Below are 20,598 nucleotides of genomic sequence, written 5' to 3' on the forward strand. Positions count from 1 at the left end.
TCGTTATGCAAACTTACAGGCCCTAAGCTTTCGGTCAGGTCAGCCAATAGGGTGATAGCATTGTGGAAGGGGCGGAGTTTCATGGTTGGGGACTGTGTGCTTTGGGAGCAGAACCGTGCCAGTATCGTAGTCGACAATAAAAACGCTAGCCACCCAAAGTTGGCGTGTGCCAACCAAACTCGAATAGAGGTGATCTCCCACATATGGGTCTGAACACACGCTTAGGTTTTAACAGTGTCAATGCACAAAATACATTGACTGGCGTTCGCCTTGGCTGCTGTCCAACAAACGTAGGTCTTGGCTGTATCGTTTGTAGCAAAGTTATTGTGTCTTGAGCACACTTGCGACTTTGTTCAGAAAATGCAAATTAGGTCATTGAAAACCACTTTTAATATCTGTGCAGGATTGGGCTTGTGTGGAATTGAGTTTGACAAGAAAAAGAAACAATTCACGAAATATATGAAAGAAGAAGTTTGTAGTGATATGATAATGTATTGGCATGAATAATTTATATGAATTGAAATGCCAAATGATTTTTGATGCAATATTTTTAATGACCCAATGACTGGAAGCAGTGTTCACGTATGTATGTTGGGGGAACAGCTAACAAGTGATTGTTAGGTTGCAGTGACAGACTGGCCTGTCAACATGCTTGACTAAAGCCGACGTTTCTTTTGGAACACACGTGTTTGATAGAAAAAAAAGTATTCAGGTGTCCCTCTGGTAAATTGTCATTCCAACTGCAGTGTTATTTTTCAGGGGTAAATACAATGAGCTGAGTGTATCTAGTTGAAAAGTCACTACAGACCATTTTATGTAACAGTGCCAGACTTCACTTGCCTCTGACGAGCAGGCCGGTGTGGTGTTGGTGCTATTTCAGCTATGTGATGGCAGCCTGTAAATAATGGAGTCTGGTCTAGACGATCCAGTGATTTATAATGTGTGCAACGATCAATGTCATCATGTACAATGACATGCAATCAACAAATCACCTAGTTTGACCACATTTGTGGGTGAGTGAGTGAGTGGGTGAGTGAGTGAGTGAGTGAGTGGGCGATGGGTATGTGGATTGGTGAGTGAGTGAGTGAGTGGATGGGTGGGTGGGTGGGTATGTGGATTGGTGAGTGAGTGGGTGGTTGGATGAGCGAGTGATGAGTGGGTGAATGCGTGTATGAGTGAGTGAATGGATGGATGGATGAGTGAGTGAGTGAGTGAGTGGGTGGGTGGGTGGATGGGAGGATGGATGGGTGAGTGTGAGTGAGTGAGTGGGTGGTTGGATGGGAGGATGGATGATGGGTAGATGAAGGATGGATGGATGGGTGGACGGATTGATGGATGGATGGATGAGTGGGTGAGAAAGCGAGCGATCAGGGAAGTATGGTGTTGTTTAGAACAACTTTGCCCTCCATCATGAAACATGCAACATACATGAGTGAGTCATGGACCAACTAAGCAATGGTTGATAGCACGAGCACCGATTAATACCATCATGGTACAAGGACACACCATCACCCAAGTCACACCCACTGACCACCCAATCACCTCAGGACTTCTCCTGGAATGACATGGTCACTTGGAAAGAAAACAAGAACAGAACGACAATGACACCTCATTACTTAATCATGTAATTTCTATGAAAATATGATACAGTTAGCTACGGGTATCCTTAATTCAAAACACCACCAATATTAGTTTGTTATAACCGTAGTTCTTTATAAGTATATATATCGGATATATACAGTAAATGCAGGGGACCAAACAACAGCATGTTATATCGGTCAGTTTGTGTGTTCGTTATAACCGTAGTTTACTGTATGAGTATATACTATAGGCTTTGTTAGGTGACGAAGTAGTCTTTATCTAAAACATGGTAACATTTCTTTACTTTTTTTCCTGATCGGGACATGAGGATGTAAGTGCAAGGGATAGACTATACCATATTCTGTCTCACAGTTTCCAAATCATATTATTTTCTCTTCTGCCCAGCCCTTACTTTAATGCTGTAGCCCTAAATGAAGCAAGTCTAGATTTTCTTGAGGTTCCGAAACTCTCAAACTTTCAATTTAAATGTTGTTGATTATTTCTATCAAAATCATATCTATTCAGAGACTTAGCTTTAGTCTCATCTTGATAGGAATTGCTGGATTATTTTTTATCCCTGTGTTGTCTGTGAGGGCTGCTCTTGTAATGGACTCTGCACCTGTCGAGTTTGGTGTTTGTTTCATAAAAGATAGCTTCGATAGAAAGACGAAACTTGCTTGTGGAGGTGAAGTGCGAGGCTGATGTACCTCAAACACCACCCAGGTTTGATGGATGGGAATGTTTCGGATGAAATTACAATTTTTTGAAGAAAGAATTTGAAATCTGCATGTTTTATCGGAGGAAATGTAGGAGGTACAAGGCGATGGTGCAGACACATATATTGGTTCATTAACATGTATTCCACTCCGATGTCGCAGTCAGGGGTTGCTTGTATATCTTTTTTATCCTCTGCATTCCATTTGTAATTTCACTGTGAGAACTCTTCCTTTTTCTTTTCCTCCTGCTTTGAAAACCTACTCCTGTTCAAATTTAAATTCTGGGACAGAATATTTCCATAGTAGTTGTTGGCTTTGATGGCAATCTTTGTTGATGGCAGCAGTAGTAATGTTATCACTCACTCACTCACTCACTCACTCACTCACTCACTCACTCACTCACTCACTCACTCACTCACTCACTCACTCACTCACTCACTCACTGCAGACTGCACTGTAACATAACCAACAACTAATTGAGCTTACAAAGGAGGAATCTGATCAAGAGTTGGAAAATATCACCCAAGCCACTCTCACTCACTCACTCAAGCAACTCTCACTCACTCACTCAAGCAACTCTCACTCATCCACTCACTCACTCACTCACTCACTCACTCACTCACTGCAGACTGCACTGTAACATAACCAACAACTAATTGAGCTTACAAAGGAGGAATCTGATCAAGAGTTGGAAAATATCACCCAAGCCACTCTCTCTCACTCACTCACTCAAGCAACTCTCATTCATCCACTCTTTCACTCTTTCACTCTTTCACTCTTTCACTCACTCACTCACTCACTCACTCACTCACTCACTCAAACAACATTGTTCTCAATGTCACCAAGGGGAGTGAGTTAGTGAGTGAGCAACCACTAGTTCTAGCAACTTCTGTCACCTAAGACCACTTTGCCACTAAGCTGTACATGATTCAAGGGTAACTCTATTGAGTAAGTACAACCTCAGTCCATTCACTTCAAAATACTCTCTACCGTTTTCTCCAAGGTAAACAAACATTCCCATACAGGTGAGTTGCCACAACAACTACCACCACCTGCCAGGTAAACACAACCCTCCACACCTGAAGCTTCAATACAGGTGATAATTGTTAATTACCCACTGAATCCCATGACAACCTAAACAGTTAAGAAAGCACAAACAACTATTGATGTTGGCTGAAATACCACCACCATTGTCTCATAGATGCACAAGGTCCTAAAACAGACAACTTGTCTCCTTACTGTTTTTTAGGGGGAGCTCAAAGCCATGTTAAGTCACACCATTAGATATCTTTTTCACAAATCTTATTGGTCAATATGTAACAGGACAGAAAACAAATAAAATAAAATTTGTTTAATTTTCAAAAACAGTTTTTAGACCAAGGTACATCTTCAATTGCACACAACTTGAAAAATATTATTATTTATATTCTAGCTAAATTAATGATAGGTTTCTGTACAACCAGCAACCCACTCTCCTTACTGTTTTTTAGGGGGAGCACAAAGCCATTTAAGTCACACCATTAAATTTCTTTTTCACAAATTTTATTGATCAATATGTAACAGGAGAGAAAATAAATATAATAAAATTTGTTTAATTTTCAAAAACAGTTTTTATACCAAGGTACAACTTCCATTGCACACAACTTGAAAAATATTATTTTTTTATATTCTAGCTAAATTAATGGTAGGTTTCTGTACAACCAACCACTCACTCCCCCCCCTCCCCCCCCAAAAAAAAATAAATAAAAAAATATGTGTTAGCCCCAGCTTGGAATTTTATGTATTTCCAAAGATTGATTAGCTGAGTTGGTTGTTTGATGGTTGTGGCAACTTACTATCGTGCCATAACAATTGTAACAAGAAACTGTTCATTCATTATGTAATCCTCGTCATCAAACTTCTAGACACCAAACAAAGGCTAATGGGCCATTTAACAAAACATGTCAGTCACCAGCGGGCACACCCAGTCGGATCTAATGCATTGTTTCCAGTAATTACTGTTGCAGGACACTTGTGTGTCAGACACGGACAGACAGGGTTAGGGTGTGATACAGATTACAGTACACATTTCACAATTGTCAAAAACACGTTCTTAATGTCTCCTAGGGGAATACCATTTGAGTAAGTTTTGCACAAGTCCCTAAAGCAATAGCTATTAGATTAAATCATAATTTCTAGATTATATTAGTAATAAGAACAAATTGTCCCTAAAAGAGACTTGCGTCTGCTTATCAAGACTCGCCTATTATTAGGATAGAATCACTATCCACCTATGGACTTACCATTCAGTACCACCTTTTGTGTGTGTGTGTGTGTGTGTGTGTGTGTGTGTGTGTGTGTGTGTGTGTGTGTGTGTGTGTGTGTGTGTGTGTGTGTGTGTGTGAGAGTTGCTCACTCACTCACTCACCTAATCACTCACTCACTCACCTAATCACTCACTCACTCACTCACTCACTCACTCACTCACCCACCCACCCACCCACCCACCCACCCACCCACTCACTCACTCACCCACCCACCCACCCACCCACCCACCCACCCACCCACTCACTCACTCACTCACTCACTCACTCACTCACTCACTCACTCTGCAGACTGCATTGTAACAGAAACCAACAACTAATTGAGCTTACAAAGGAGGAATGTGTTCAAGAGTTGAAAAATATTGTTCTTTCACCTCGCCATGGCAAAGAACAACTTTGATTGGTTTTAATTAGGAACGTGTTAAGTTCCCCTAAGACAGGTGAAAACCTTGAATAGCTGTTTACTGAGGCAGTGCACAGATAATCCATCACCATCAAGTCCCCTCTGTAGATCTACTGATTGTGTTTGTCTGTCCAGCCTTACTTGGTATTCACAGAGCTTTGTATGTTGCAATATGATTCTCCACAACCAGACCCCCATGGCACGAGCTGACTTTTATATCCCAAATTCTAATAAAATTTCAGTCTGTCTGTTGACACTAAACTGTTGGAGGTCCGAATTGCACCATAAACCATATCCCCCACGGACCTACTGCTGGTCGGTTTATTGGAGGTGTAAATCCCGGGAAGGTGTGGAGACGGACATCCATACAAGGTGTCGGGTGGACACTGTAGCATTCTGGGATTTCACCTTCATCTCGGGGCTATAAAACAGGAATCTGTCCCAGGTATCCGTTTTTCTTGACCGGCTATTGTAACCATTTCTGAGCTAATCAGGCTGATTTATTTGGATGTCGTGTTGAACATTTATGGTCAAATAAATGAAACTGGTCTTGTTCAGTTGATTTACTGTATTGTTGGCCTTTGATTTTGTAATTTGAGGTTTATTGTAGGTTTCATGTGGCTACGTTTAGCGTGTCTAAGAGAGCTCTGTAATAGTTAATTGATGGTCAGGTGAAATCTTACTTTGATGATCAGGTGCGTTCAGGTCTGCTGCAGTCTGCTTGGAAATGATAATGAACTATCTGAATGGGAATTTGTGATTTATATGAACTGATTTGTCGCAAGCTGTTGATAAAGTTTAGACAGATGTTTAAGGATGTCTAAGATTTGATATAATGTTTCCTGTTCCTGTGAATGATTTAGTATTACTTAAGTTTCAAGTTTTAAGTGGTTGTTCTTTGGTTTGATGGGGCTATGGAATAGCCTAGTGGTTAAAGTGTTCGCTCGTCACGCCAAAAGACCCGGGTTCGATTACCCACATGGGTACAATGTATAAAGTCCATTTCTGGTGTCCCCCGCCATGATATTGCTGGAATATTGATAAAATCATACTCTCACTCACTCACTCATCACCCACCCACCCACTCACTCACTCACTCACTCACTCACTCACTCACTCACTCACTCACTCACTCACTCACTGTTTGAGGGGCAGTCGGGTAGCCTAGTGGTTAAAGCGTTAGCTCGTCACGCCGAAGACCCGGGTCCCCCACCGTGATATTGCTGGAACATTGCTAAAACCATACTCACTCACTCACTCACTGTTTGAGGGGCAGTCGGGTAGCCTAGTGGTTAAAGCGTTATCTCGTCACGCCGAAGACCCGGGTCCCCTGCGGTGAAATTGCTGGAATATTGCTAAAAGCGGCATAAAACCATACTCACTCACTCACTCACTCTTCTGTTTGTAGGAGCTGTGGAGTAGCCTTGTAGTAAAAGTGTTTGCTCATCTTGCCAAAGGCCCGGGTCACGTCGTACTATAATACATTTTCGATGGTACTTGTTGTTCCCCTATCTGGCCTAATTGTGTATCATTGTAACTGACGATGTGGGATGTTGCTCATAATGTGAATCGCTGGTTAGTATTCAGAGACCTTTGAAGATCCGGGGTAGAATAGGTCTTCAGCAACCCATGCTTGCCGTAAGAGGCGACTATGCTTGTTGTAAGAGGCGACTATGCTTGTAAGACTGGATTTGGTGGTCAGGCTCTCCAACTTGGTTGATGAATGTCATCGTATTCCAATTGCATAGATCCATGCTCATAATGTCATTCATTGGATTGTCTGGTCCAGACACGATTATCTACAGACCGTCGTCATTTAGCTGGAATATTGCTGAGTGCGTGCTAAACAACAAACAAACAAAACATGAAGTGAAATTAGCAGGTACTAGGGGCACAAGAAACTGAAATTTTTATTTTGTTGGCTAAAAAATATGAGCAAACAGAAATGGGATGTTTGGATGGAATGGAAAAGTGGCAGCATAATGTTTTTGGTAGAGCAGTTGTGTCTTTCAATCAACAACATCATTTATTTTAGCAGTTGTTTCATTTTTCCTGTACAGATGATTAGTATAACTGTCACCAGTCTGACAGCTCAGCTGTATCTTTTAAGAAAGCTTACATCTGACTAGCTCAAAAACATTATTTATTTTAGTAATTGTTTCATTTTTGTCTGCACCAAACATTGCATGGTATTACTCACCTGTTTGATAGTGAAGCTGAATCGTTTTGAAAGATGAAATTTGATTGGCTCTAAACCTTTGATTGCCTTATTAGATTGGGTGACCGGGGCTGACCTCTAATGGAGATATTCATGAGAGAGGTGGTATCAAATCAAAATATTTGATATTAATAAGATTTTTAGCCCATTTTTAATACTCATTACTCAAAAGATATACATGGTCACTGAAGTGAATGAGTGAGGATGGTTTTACGCCGCTTTTAGCAATATTCCAGCAATATCACGGAGGGGGACTCCAGAAATGGGCTCCACACATTGTACCCATGTCGGGAATCGAACCCGGGTCTTCGGCGTGACGAGCGAACGCTTTAACCACTAGGCTACCCCACCGCCCTCTTTTTAATTTGTCTCCGTAATACATACATCTCCTACCCTGATGGGATGCCAGACTAGAATTCCTCCAAAGTAAACCTATGCTGGTCATATTTAGGGGCAGCATGGATTGGGTGGTCAGACTTGGTGACATCATGCCGCATCGACGTGGATCCTTACTCACAATATTGATCACTGGATTGTCTGGCCCAGACTCGATTATTTAGAGGCCGCTGTTATTTGGCTGGAATATTGCTGAGTGTGGCGTTAAACAACAAACAAATAAACATCTTAATGGATGTGTCATCCTAAGGAAAGTGACATAACCAAAGACTTGAAATGACACTCATTCGAACAAACTCACACATGAAAAGTGCATATATCATGTTTCACTGCTATCAAATATCCTATGTTTAAACTTTTGCCAGTTTAACTTGCTTTGTCTTCTTAGCAGGTGTGAAGATAAGAAATGGTATTTATCCAACATATTACAGTGTGTGAATGGACGTCTGCCTCGAGTGAATGAAGGCGTCACGAGATGGTATCAGGTAACGCAGCACGCTTACCGCCATTGTTCCACAGCATTGTTTATCAGTTTATTGCGTTCCAGCAACTCATAAATCTGAGGCCGACGTATGTATGTCAGAGTGACCATCTAATATTTGTTTCGAAGGAAGCGATAGATCGGGTTTGGGGACCGATCTGTCGGGTAGCTTTGATTACTGGCAACAGCTGTACGGAAGTATAATTAATGACAAGACAATTTGCATGAAGAGACAATAAGCAGTGTTTTGTGCTGTCTTTGTGTTTATTGCCATGCTGGAGGTGTGTTTCAGAGTAGTTAAGTGGTCATCATGCTTACGTGGTCAAGTTTAACATGGTTATAGATACCCTGACTGAATGTCATGGCCAATTTGTTGTCCGTCATCTGTCCTCCATTGTACACATCTCCTCCTCAGATACTGCGGGAACAATGGCACTATTTGTGAGTTATAACATTAATTCAGTGGCCAGATAAATGAACCTTTCCAGATATACTTGTTTCGAGGTGGTTGGGAGACATGGTTTGAATTATTTGGTTCCAATCTGTTATTGGTTTATGATCATAATGGGAAGATAGTTCCTCCTTTTTTGTCACTCTTTGTTCTGATGACTAGGGAGTGGTCGGGTAGCCTAGTGGTGAAAGTGTTCGCTCGTCACGCCGAAGACCCGGGTTCGATTCCCGACATGTGTACTATGTGTGAAGCCCATTTCTGGTGTCCCCCACCGTGATATTGCTAAAAGCGATGTAAAATCAAACTCACTCACTGACTCAGTTTGTATTAGTTTATTCGGGTAAGTGTTATCACTGGAAGTGAAAAGGTGTCATTCATCTTTGCTGAATTGGCTGATCATGTGAAGGTGATTGTAAAGATGTGTCGAATACTGTCTATCGCCGTCTATAAAGTCACTCCACGTATAAGACGACCCCCATGTACAAGCCTTTAAAATCAATGCTAATTTATATACCCCGTCTCTAAAGCAAATCAGAATGAAGCACATCACCACTGCATACACAATATCTACATTTGCAATAAAAACGTGTTTGTCTTACGCAGAAAAAAATTACATCGTTTCCCTTCAGCGAATTCAGGGAAATGAACAGATCATAACAATTAAACTTGGACAATACAGATTTTAAAGTTGAGAAGAAACAAAACACTAGACATGATCATTTACTGATTAACAATGATTAAATTGTATTTCCTGTTCTGATAGGCATTGTTTTATATGCAGAGATTAAGATTACCGTGTGTATTTTCTCGTAAACTAACCCGGAAGTAGCCCTTATTTGAAAATCTCGCCTTATACACAGCAATAAACGGTAGGTCCAGAAATGGTTCAATAGATGACCAAGGACTGTTGCATAGGTCTAGACAAGGAGGGGTGGTCACCGAAGACCCAGGTTCAATTCCTGACATGGGTACAATGTGTGAAGCCTAATTCTGGTGTCCCCTGCCATCCTATTGCTGGAATAATACTAAAAACTGTGTACAACCACACTCACTTATTCTAGACAAAGAGACGATTGTTTTTAATTTTTTTATAATTATTTTAAATTTTTGTTCATTTTGTTCTGATATTTCCAGTTGCTATTGTAATAGTTTTGTGCGCACTCCGTTGTTTTGTGTATTAAGTTGGATCTGAATGAAGGTATTCTATCACTGACACACACAGGCATACCAATGTATGCAAAAACCTGAGTACAAGATCATAGTGTCATAAACAACAGCTCTATTGTTATTCATGCTACGGAATTCCTGGGCTGCATATCATGTTCCCATTGATAAATGATATTCTGGCATCTCATCTGTTCTCATGCTGTGTCACAGGCAGATCAAAGTTTATAAGCTAGTGTCTCATTCATAAAAATATCAAAAGGTTATCCTATGCTCTGGGATGTCTCCAGCTCGACTGCGATATGACTCGTTCTGTCTGTACCCGTGAAGATCCGGGGTAGAATAGGTCTTCAGTAATCCCTTGCTTGCCCTAAAAGGCGACTATGCTTATCGTAAGAGGCGACTAATGGGATCGGATGGTCAGGGTTGCTGACTTGGTTGCATGCAATTATATCCCTATTGCATACGTGGACCGATGCTCATGATGTCAATTACTGGATTGTGTGGTCCAGACTATATTATTTACAGACAGTCGTCATATAGCTGGAATATTGCTGAGTATGACGTTTAACAACAAACAAATAATCAAAACATTTTGTCTGTGATATACGAATAATGAGTGAAAACATTCTAAAGAAATCACTAGTATACCACCTTCTAACCGGAGACGATTCAAGCATCCAACGTTTATTTCTCCACATTCTGTATCTAATTACCCATCATGCCACATCTCATGCCTGTAGACTGCCCCCTGGTGTCAACGGTTTACCCATTGAATAAACTCTATAACGCATGGTCCCACGTTGAGCCCTTAAATCTCACTGTATTAACACTAATCTCATCCCCTCTAGGACCCTCCATGTTGTATTCATGGAGCCACGATTACACGATTAAACTAATGATAACCGGCACATGATCAGTTGAACCATTCAAGGGATTGTTGCCCAACTTGTTGACATTTGTGCGATGATGCAACGTCTGAAAGTGTGCGGAGGTGTGAACAGAAGGTGTGTTAATGTCCGCCGTGACAATAGCTGATGAGGACGGTGATGAGACCATCCATCCATCTGCCGGCAGCTGACTAGGACAGGCTCATTATCAGGGCTATTTTGAACCTCATTTGAAAGTTTGGGTAATGTTGTCTTTGTAGTTGTCGATCTGATTGTTTGGACGATCATCTGAAGCAATTGTCAGGCAAATTTCTTTGCAGCTCGTTTGACGTCTTGAAAATAAAATGTTGTAGATCTGTATCAGGAACTGTAAATAATGATGATGATGATAATAACATGTACTAGACGAACATCTAGTCTCTGAAAGGAACATGAAAAAAAACAGTTGTGCAGTTATCTACATAAAAATATAATAAAAAGGAGCCTAGAAAATTTCTTCATTTTCAGATACTGCAGTAATCTAGACTTGCCAAACATTATAGACTTGCATGGGCTGTTTTTGATATGTTTCTATCAGGGTTTGTGAGACAGACTGTATAGTGCTAATATTCCACACAAGGCATGCTCTTAGTAAATACTTATTAATGTAAGCTACCTTTAAGGTTGAAATCAATGAGGAGTAGTATTGGAGCAGCATGGTGGATGAGGACACAATATGATGTTGGTCTCCTAGGCCAATTGTCCCGTGAAGATCAGTGGTAGAATAGGTCTTCAGCAAACCTGACTATGCTTGTCGTAAGAGGCGACTTAGGGGTGGTCAGGCTAGCTACTTTGTTGATGCATGTCATCGTATCCCATTTGTGTAGATTGATGCTCATGACATCAATCACTGGATTCTCTGGTCCGGAATCAATTATTTACAGACTGCTGTCATATTGCTGGAATATTGCTGAGAGAGGTGTTAAACAACAAACAAACATAACAAATCCTAGGCCACTGTTGAGTTGGAATTGTGCTGAAAGAAACATTTTAACAAGTAAAGGTGGATTGTTCTATCAATTACAACTTTAACTACTGATGCTGATATGAACAACAAACCTTTTTGTTTCAACAGATATTAAGTAGTTTTAACATTTATTTTATAAGGAATCGATTAATAATGCATCAAGACAGCTAAATACCCTCAAGGCATTTTCTACGGTCATGTGTCTGAATATTACATGACAGTTTCATGACTTCCTGTACATGTCTGTGCTAACTGTTCTTGTTGGAGAGGGGCGATCGGGTAGCCTAGTGGTTAAAGCGTTCACTCGTCACGCCAAAGACCTGGGTTCGATATTACATGACAGTTTCATGACTTCCTGTACATGTCTGTGCTAACTGTTGTTGTTGGAGAGGGGCGGTCGGGTAGCCTAGTGGTTAAAGCATTCGCTCGTCACGCCAAAGACCCGGGTTGGATTCCTAACATGGGTACAATGTGTGAAGCCCATTTCTGGTGTCCCCCGCCGTGATATTGCTGGAATATTGCTAAAAGCAGCGTAAAACCTCACTCACTCACTCACTCACTCACTCACTCACTCACTCACTCACTCACTCACTCACTCACTCACTCACTCACTCACTCACTCACTCACTCACTCACTCACTCACTCACTCACTCACTCACTCACTCACATATTACTACTGACTTTAGGATGTTTTCTTGTGGCCATGAAGATTTGTAGATGTTTTTAACTGACCTGAGAACTCATTACATGTCCATAAATATTAATACACATGTCACGGGATTGGTTGCACACAACTGAAGTCTTTGTTTGATGAGTCATGTTTTTGTGTTGTAAATCATTTGTCAGTTCAGTACTTGCTACAGTTGGAGTATTAGTATCACATACATTAGTAGTGGTTATTAGGCTAGGTCAAGGCCGTATGAGCTCGTGTTGAGACAGTGGTTCAGCTGCCTTTGTGGTGTAATCATAGTTGACCTGTTTTTTTCTGAGGTTGGTTTTATCATACTTAGCTCACCTGAACTGTGGCTCAAGGTCATTATGGTATGGCATGTCATGTCGTCTGTCCATCCATCCCACCCACCATCCATTAGTTGTAAACCATTTTCTTTTTCAGTGTCTCCCTGTAAGCCTGTGGGTTTACAAAGCTGTATGCTCACAGAATTCTAATCTTATTGCACTTTTTTCTCTGGCATTTCTGCCTGTATATCTCACTCACCCACTCACTCACTCACTCACTCACTCACTCACTCACTCACTCACTCACTCACCTATTTCACTCACTCACTCACTCACTCCCACCCACCCCATGAATCGTTGATTCGCAATATCAATCACTAAATTCTCTGGTCCAGACTTGATTATTTACAACCCTCTATCATATCGCTGGAATATTAAGTAACAAACAAACAAAATGTAATGTAACACAGATGTACAACAATGATCCAAGCTGCGTCTCCTAATCAAGACCAATTCAACAGCTCCCACCGTCCTGATAAACCAAAGAGCAAACAACCAATTTGCAAATTATATTATGTTGCCTTATTACAATAATCTTGTATTAAAGACATGAAATCCCGCACCTCTAATCTCCACACACCATGCAACGACACAAACCATGTAGTGGAGCCAACACCGGCTCTTCTGTCATATCGATAGATCAGGTTACAGTAACGGCCCAGACCGCTTTAAACAGCCGTAAAGCATTAACATTCTAAACAGGGATTAAAATGATAAAATGATTCTTTTGAAGTGTCCAGCAGTGATATCAAATAAGACAGCAAGATAACAGGTTATGTAGAATGAAAAATTATATATTTTTTTTTATTTGCTGATTGCATTGCGGAGTAGAGATAGCAATATCTTGATCATACATGGGGACTTATGTTCCAACTGAGAGGCAGTAGGGTGGCACAGTGGACATAGTGTTCACATGCTATGCCCTTGACATGGGATTAGTTCTCTTTTAGGTTTTAAGAGTATGTTACAAGACTCTTACAGTTGAGATGGCATGCCCTATGCCAGTCAAGTACCGGAGAACCGACGGCTGAAGATCCACGTTAGAAAAGGCCCCCAGCTACCTCTTCTGGTTGAAATAGGCGACCAAATGAATCAAGTTTTGGGCTCAGTGACTGGGTTGATAGCATGTCCTTGTACCTCTATGGCGTAGATCGTTGCCCACAATATTCATCACTGGATTGTTTGGTCCAGACTCCAGTATTTATAGCTGTAATGTTGCTGAGTGCAGCTTTAAATGAACAAATTGTAAAAGTATTGCAATGGTATTTATAACTATTGCAGGGGCGGTCGGGTAGCCTAGTGGTTAAAGCGTTCGCTCGTCACGCCAAAGACCCGGGTTCGATATTACATGACAGTTTCATGACTTCCTGTACATGTCTGTGCTAACTGTTCTTGTTGGAGAGGGTCCGTCGGGTAGCCTTGTGGTTAAAGCATTCGCTCGTCACGCCAAAGACCTGGGTTCGATTCCTGACATGGGTACAATGTTTGAAGCCCATTTCTGGTGTCCCCTGCCGTGATATTGCTGGAATATTGCTAAAAGCGGCGTGAAACAATACTCACTCACTCACTATATCTATTGCAGAATTTAAATGGCAGCAAATCACCCCTACCAAATGCAAAGTTTGAATTTTGAACGCTTCCCTGACCCAATTCAGGAGTCACTTAATGGGCGTCAAGTTCTTTGTCGTCAGTTCATTGTACAGTTCTGTTCCCACAAAAAGTCATTTAAGTGTTCAATACCATCCCTCTGTTGGTGAGATAGATGTGTATTGACCGAGTCCTGTTCTGTATGCTATGATCATCTGCGTTTCCTGGAGATAATGGTCTCTTCAGACGCGTCTACATGTACAGACGATACCTCGGACAATACATCGAACAATACGCCAGACAATATCATGCACAATAACTGGCATAAGTCCTGAAAGCAGACAAGTCTGTGTTCCCGTGGACAAACCAACAAGAATAGTCATCATTGTCATGTAGTCTTTGACAACGTTATGATATTTCGCCCAAGGAGCGACTCAACACATTGAGTGAAGTCCCAGGAAATAATGAGGGACGCACAGCGCAGGGTCAACAATAATGGGTAGAAATCAAAAAGCATTCTTTCAATGCACGTGGAGTAAATCCCTTGGCCAAACACTGGCAGATGAGCAGTCAGAAGGCCAGTGTCAGGATGAAGACGTTGTAGTCATGGACAGTCGAGGCTGCCGTGGTCACATCTTGTCCAACATGGCCGAAATGGTTTAAGGCGAAAATCAAATAATTACAATCAATTAAGAGGAGTAGGGGGGGCAGGTTCAAGACAGAGGCTCCCCACTTGGGGTAGGGAGGCTGTGTCAACAGTATTGCAGGTCAAGTCCGTCTGCCACCATCAGAAATCTGATCAGGAAATGTGTGGATTTCAAGAGTAAATACTCGGCAATTAGAATATAATGGGCCTAAACTTGCACCTCACAAGATGCTTGGGTTAGGGATTGAGTGGGGTTGGGGGATTGTGGGGGATATGATTGTACTTTATTCGCCTTTTCAAATAGTTTAGGTCGAAAGTGCAGGAAGGGAGCTGTTTAGTTTTCATATCCGCACTTGAAATATGTTTGTGTTGGGTATTTTCCTGAACCCCAGAAATACTATTTGACTATTTTGCTTGTTTGATTAACTTGGGTTAAGTTTGGTTATTTCTGTAATAAAAGAGATCTTATTAAGCTTTTGTTTGTGGAGAGTTGAAGTAGCTGTTCCGGGGAGCGATACCGACATGAGCCTGAAGCATCTTTCATCGGGGAGAATAACATGGGGCCTTTGTTCTGCTTCGAGTGGATGGTAAAGAATAAAATATTTGAATAGGTTGAAATATTAATCAAGATGACAAAAATAATGTTTTAGTCTTTTGAGAGGAAACTGAGTTGGTGGTACACCTGGGGAAGAGGGGCGGGGCATACGTAGCCTAGGGTCCTGTTCTACACAGCAGGGGAGGTGGGGTAGCCTAGTGGTAAAAGCGTTCACTTGTCACACCGAAGACCCGAGTTTGATTTCATACATTGGTACAATGATTTTGTTTTGGTTGAAATATTGCCAAAAACGATGTAAAACCATACTCACTCCAGAGAGTGATTTAGTGCAAAGAGGATTGTAACTATCATTCTTAAAAATATTGACTGATGACAGTTGTAGAGCTAAGATCCCTTTGAGGAACGGCCCCAAGATTTTTAAGTCTTTGCAGTATGTTGAGCAGAGCTGCATACCACACCTATCAGATCTGCTGATGATGGGTTCAAATCTAAGATTTGATACCTGTAAGCACTATGATGTCTTTAATTGACGAACTCTAAGTCGTATGGCACAGTCTGACCTGCCTATTGTTACCAGGCCTACTTGACGTTGGTGTAGAGTTTGTCATTCATTACACCGTCTAGACAGAAAACGGACGGAGTATGGAGCGTTTTCCCCTTTTAACATATGGCTTGAGATTTCTCAGTGGTATAGTTTGTTTGTTGTGTAACACTGTGCTCAACAATGGTCTGTATATAATCAAATCTGGACTAGACAATCCAGTGATTGGCATAGCGCGCAATTGGGATACGATGACATGCATCAACCAAGTCACCGAGTCTGATCACCCGATCCTGTTAGTCTCCTCTTACAGCAAGCATGGGTTGCTGAAGACCAGTTCAATGGTTTTGTTATAGTATGGTATCTATAGTCAATTAATGTAGACTTCACTTGGTAAATTTCAATACAAAGATTATTAATCCAAAATTATAAGAGTTTATTCAGTTAATTGTATGTTACACATTTATCAAGAGATAAAAATATCATTGTCAATACAAATTCATTACAAATAAAAACTATACAACAAGCTCATGCTCAAAGAGACAGATGGCCATTTAATAAGTTGAAAACACAATTACAAAGACCTTTAATTCAATGTTTGCTTGACGTGATTTGCTTGACATGCATACAGGACAGCATAAGTATAGGATGTCTCCTGATGTGGATCCAAATACAGACAGGTGTCTTTGAGGTGAGGTGAGGTGAAGTGAAATTGGGTTTAACGTCGCGTCCAAGATTATTGCACTTATATAGCGACGTGCATGCACGTGTGTGTGTGTGTGTGGCTGCTTGTACTGGTATGGACTGATGCCGATTTATAGTGCTAGCTCACTGAGATACCATGCCACAGTTTAACATGAATACCCCACTCAGACACAGTATACTGACTCTCAGCCGACCAGTCCTTGTTTTGGCCCCATAATGCCGAGCACCAGACAGGGTAACAACAAGTACCATCTTTTACCTTCTTCTGGTATAACGCGGCCCGGGGATCAAACCCCAGACCTTCCATTCTCTGGGCGGACGCTCAACCACAAGACACAGGAGGCGGTCAGGTGTCTTTGAAATCCTGATAGTATCTTCTCATGCATCTAAAGGTTTGGCGAAAAAATATGGAGATCACTGAATTTTATTGCACTAGAAGCAGATTATCAAACGCTGAACCTCGTAGGGGTGGGATGGGTAACTCAGGTACCAGTGTCGGGTGGATGCTGAGTAGGACCCGGGTACGTACAACTCGAATGTGTGGTTAGTCACGTGATATATGGTTTAATGACTACCTGGAACTCTATGGTTACACTACAAGTCACTAATGTTCGCATTTCTTTCTGACTATGCACCCATTCCTTCTGACTTCTCATATGGTTGAATAAAGAGACAACTTCAATGTAGGCATGACCAGATTGTTTGATACACGTTTCTAAATATTTTTTGCCAGGGCTATGGTAAAAGAAATACCTAATCGGACATTTTCTACCGATCTCTTGAGACCTACAATGGGTACCCGGGTAGGGTCGGGTAATAGGGGGATGGGTACCCGGGTAGGGTCGGGTAAAAGGGGGATGGGTACCCGGGTAGGGTCGGGTAATAGGGGGATGGTTACCCGGGTAGGGTCCGGTAATAGGGGGATGGGTACCCGGGTAGGGTCGGGTAAAAGGGGGATGGGTACCCGGGTAGGGTCGGGTAATAGGGGGATGGGTACCCGGGTAGGGTCGGGTAATAGGGGGATGGGTACCCGGGTAGGGTCGGGTTATAGGGGGATGGGTACCCGGGTAGGGTCGGGTAATAGGGGGATGGGTACCCGGGTAGGGTCGGGTAATAGGGGGATGGGTACCCGGGTAGGGTCGGGTAAAAGGGGGGATGGGTACCCGGGTAGGGTTGGGTAATAGGGGGATGGGTACCCGGGTAGGGTCGGGTAAAAGGGGGATGGGTACCCGGGTAGGGTCGGGTTATAGGGGGATGGGTACCCGGGTAGGGTCGGGTTATAGGGGGATGGGTACCCGGGTAGGGTCGGGTAATAGGGGGATGGGTACCCGGGTAGGGTCGGGTAATAGGGGGATGGGTACCCGGGTAGGGTCGGGTAAAAGGGGGATGGGTACCCGGGTAGGGTCGGGTAATAGGGGGATGGGTACCCGGGTAGGGTCGGGTAAAAGGGGGATGGGTACCCGGGTAGGGTCGGGTTATAGGGGGATGGGTACCCGGGTAGGGTCGGGTAATAGGGGGATGGGTACCCTGATAGGGTCGGGTAATAGGGGGATGGGTACCCGGGTAGGGTCGGGTAATAGGGGGATGGGTACCCGGGTAGGGTCGGGTAATAGGGGGATGGGTACCCTGGTAGGGTCGGGTAAAAGGGGGATGGGTACCCGGGTAGGGTCGGGTAATAGGGGGATGGGTACCCGGGTAGGGTCGGGTTATAGGGGGATGGGTACCAGGGTAGTTAATTTGGACTCATCCCAGCCCAGGAGCCTAGTAAGGAAGAGCTCATTGTATCAGTTTTCATTGATTGTATTTAAAATACAGTTATGATGCCACTCTATTGTTTCAACTGTAGATTATCTGTAACGAATTGACAGTCGCTGACCTACTAACCGCAATGCAAGTTTTATGCTCATGCATAAATTCTAAGCATGTGCATTAAGAATGTGCTTGCTACAATGACCAAAGCCCACAAAATGCAAATCACCTCTTGGTGTACAGAAATATATATAAATTGGAAATCTCAGGTGGCATTTAACTTTGTAAACTTTCAATTGTTTTGGCATTTATGTTTCCATTAAAGAAAATACAATTAGGCCAAGCCCACTAACGGACTACTGTTTCCTGATTGGTTGATAATAGAATGGGCGGGGCCAGGGCTTGTGTTGCATTACTGTGTTGAGTGATGTCTCTCATTTTGTATTATTGTAACACTTTTGGGGGCCCAGTCGTCTAAGGCGCTGCAATTCACTGTGCAGAGCTGCATCCCTTGGGCACGCCAGAAACCTATGATTGTGGGTTCGAATCCTGGTTCACCCCGATTATGTTTCAAGGTTTGTCAGCACCATATCTGTGCTTGTGGGTTTCACCGAAGTGGTAAACGTCTGAAACCTGCATTACTTCGGGCTTTCCTCCCACATTAATCTGACACACCACGATATAACTGGAATACTGTTAAAAGCGGCGTTAAACCAAACTCACTCACTCACTCACTGTAACACTTTTTTGTGTTGATGATTAAAGAAGCAGTCAGTGAAGCTGTAATTATTGACATATTTATTAATGAGAATTGACCTCAGTAAGTTTTTGCGCCTGTGGAGTTATACACTTAAAAAATTGTGTTCACTCTTTGCATCGGGGTGGTCGGGAAGCCTATTGGTTTAAGCATTCACACGTCACGCTAAAGACCCGGGTTCGATTCCTGACATGGGTACAATGTGTGAAGCCCATTTCTGGCGTTATCCGCAAGGATATTGCTGGAAAATTGCTAAAAGCGGCATAAAACCATACACACACTCACACTCACACTCACACTCACACTCACTCACTCACTCACTCACTCACTCACTCACTCACTCACTCTTAGCATTAACCAGTGTGCACACCAGTTTTTAAAGTTATATGTCCATAAATGCGAAAAAAAATATTGAAGTCAGTTCTTAAATAAATCTCTTTAATCTTGTTTCCCTCCTACCGACCGGGGGGCGGTCGGGTAGCCTTGTGGTTAAAGCGTTTGCTCGTCATGCCGAAGACCCGGGTTCGATTCCCGACATGGGTACAATGTGTAAAGCCCATTTCTGGTGTCCCCCGCCGTGATATTGCTTGAATATTGCTAAAAGCGTCGTAAAATCAAACTCACTCACTCACTCCTACCGACCGGGGTTTTCAGAAAACAACCTGTTGACAAAGAAATATAAAGAGACTTAGACCAGTCTATATATGAAAGAAAAAGGGCTTGCACACAAAAAACATACACACTGACTTTCTTATTCACATTTTACTGAGAATATCCAATTGCAATTTGATAACCATTTTGATTCACAGCGTGTTGCTCTACTTACAAAGAAAGCACCCTTGATCTGTTTATGGATTTATGTAGACATTGAAAAGGTTACAGGAAAGATTGAAAAAATGACTGAAAAGGTTACAAAGAGGATTCCTAGTCTCCTGTAGGAAAGGTTAGTTTGATCATTTTATTAAAAACAGGTGCCCTATGGCATTTGTGTTGACAACCATTAGTTGCTTGATGTGTTGATGTTTTGTAAGTCAGCTCTTCCCTCCTCAAGTTTGTTTAGATTTTACTGGACATTTGCTGGGTTAATTTGGCATTAATAACTAGTTAACAGTGCCAGTATCTTGTGATCATCAGACAAAAGAGAGGATTCATCCTTCATTGAATCTCAGCCCCAGGCACAGGTCATTCATCACTGAAAGGCGGACTTTGGATGAGATGATGTCTGCTTTTACGGGTCTGCTTCATCAGTGATGTCTCCTTCTGCATCTCGGCCCAAGGCACAGGTCATCTATTACAGGCGGACATTGGATGAGATGACGTCTGCTCCCAATGCGTCTGCTTCGTCAGTGAAGTCTGCTTCTGCATCTCGGCCCCAGGCACAGGTCATCTATTACAGGCGGACATTGGATGAGATGAGGTCTGCTCCCAAT

The 20,598-nt window shown here is 42.4% G+C and overlaps 1 protein-coding gene across 1 annotated transcript in view; it reads left to right on the forward strand.

Annotated features, from left to right (window-relative positions):
• Nucleotides 1–20,598, forward strand: part of LOC139452022 (anaphase-promoting complex subunit 4-like) — a 171,673-nt gene that overhangs the window by 94,215 nt on the left and 56,860 nt on the right. The window lies entirely within an intron of this gene.

This window comes from Haliotis cracherodii, unplaced genomic scaffold (genome assembly GCF_022045235.1).
Source record: "Haliotis cracherodii isolate W230 unplaced genomic scaffold, xgHalCrac1.p SCAF_9, whole genome shotgun sequence".
NCBI lineage: Eukaryota > Metazoa > Mollusca > Gastropoda > Lepetellida > Haliotidae > Haliotis > Haliotis cracherodii.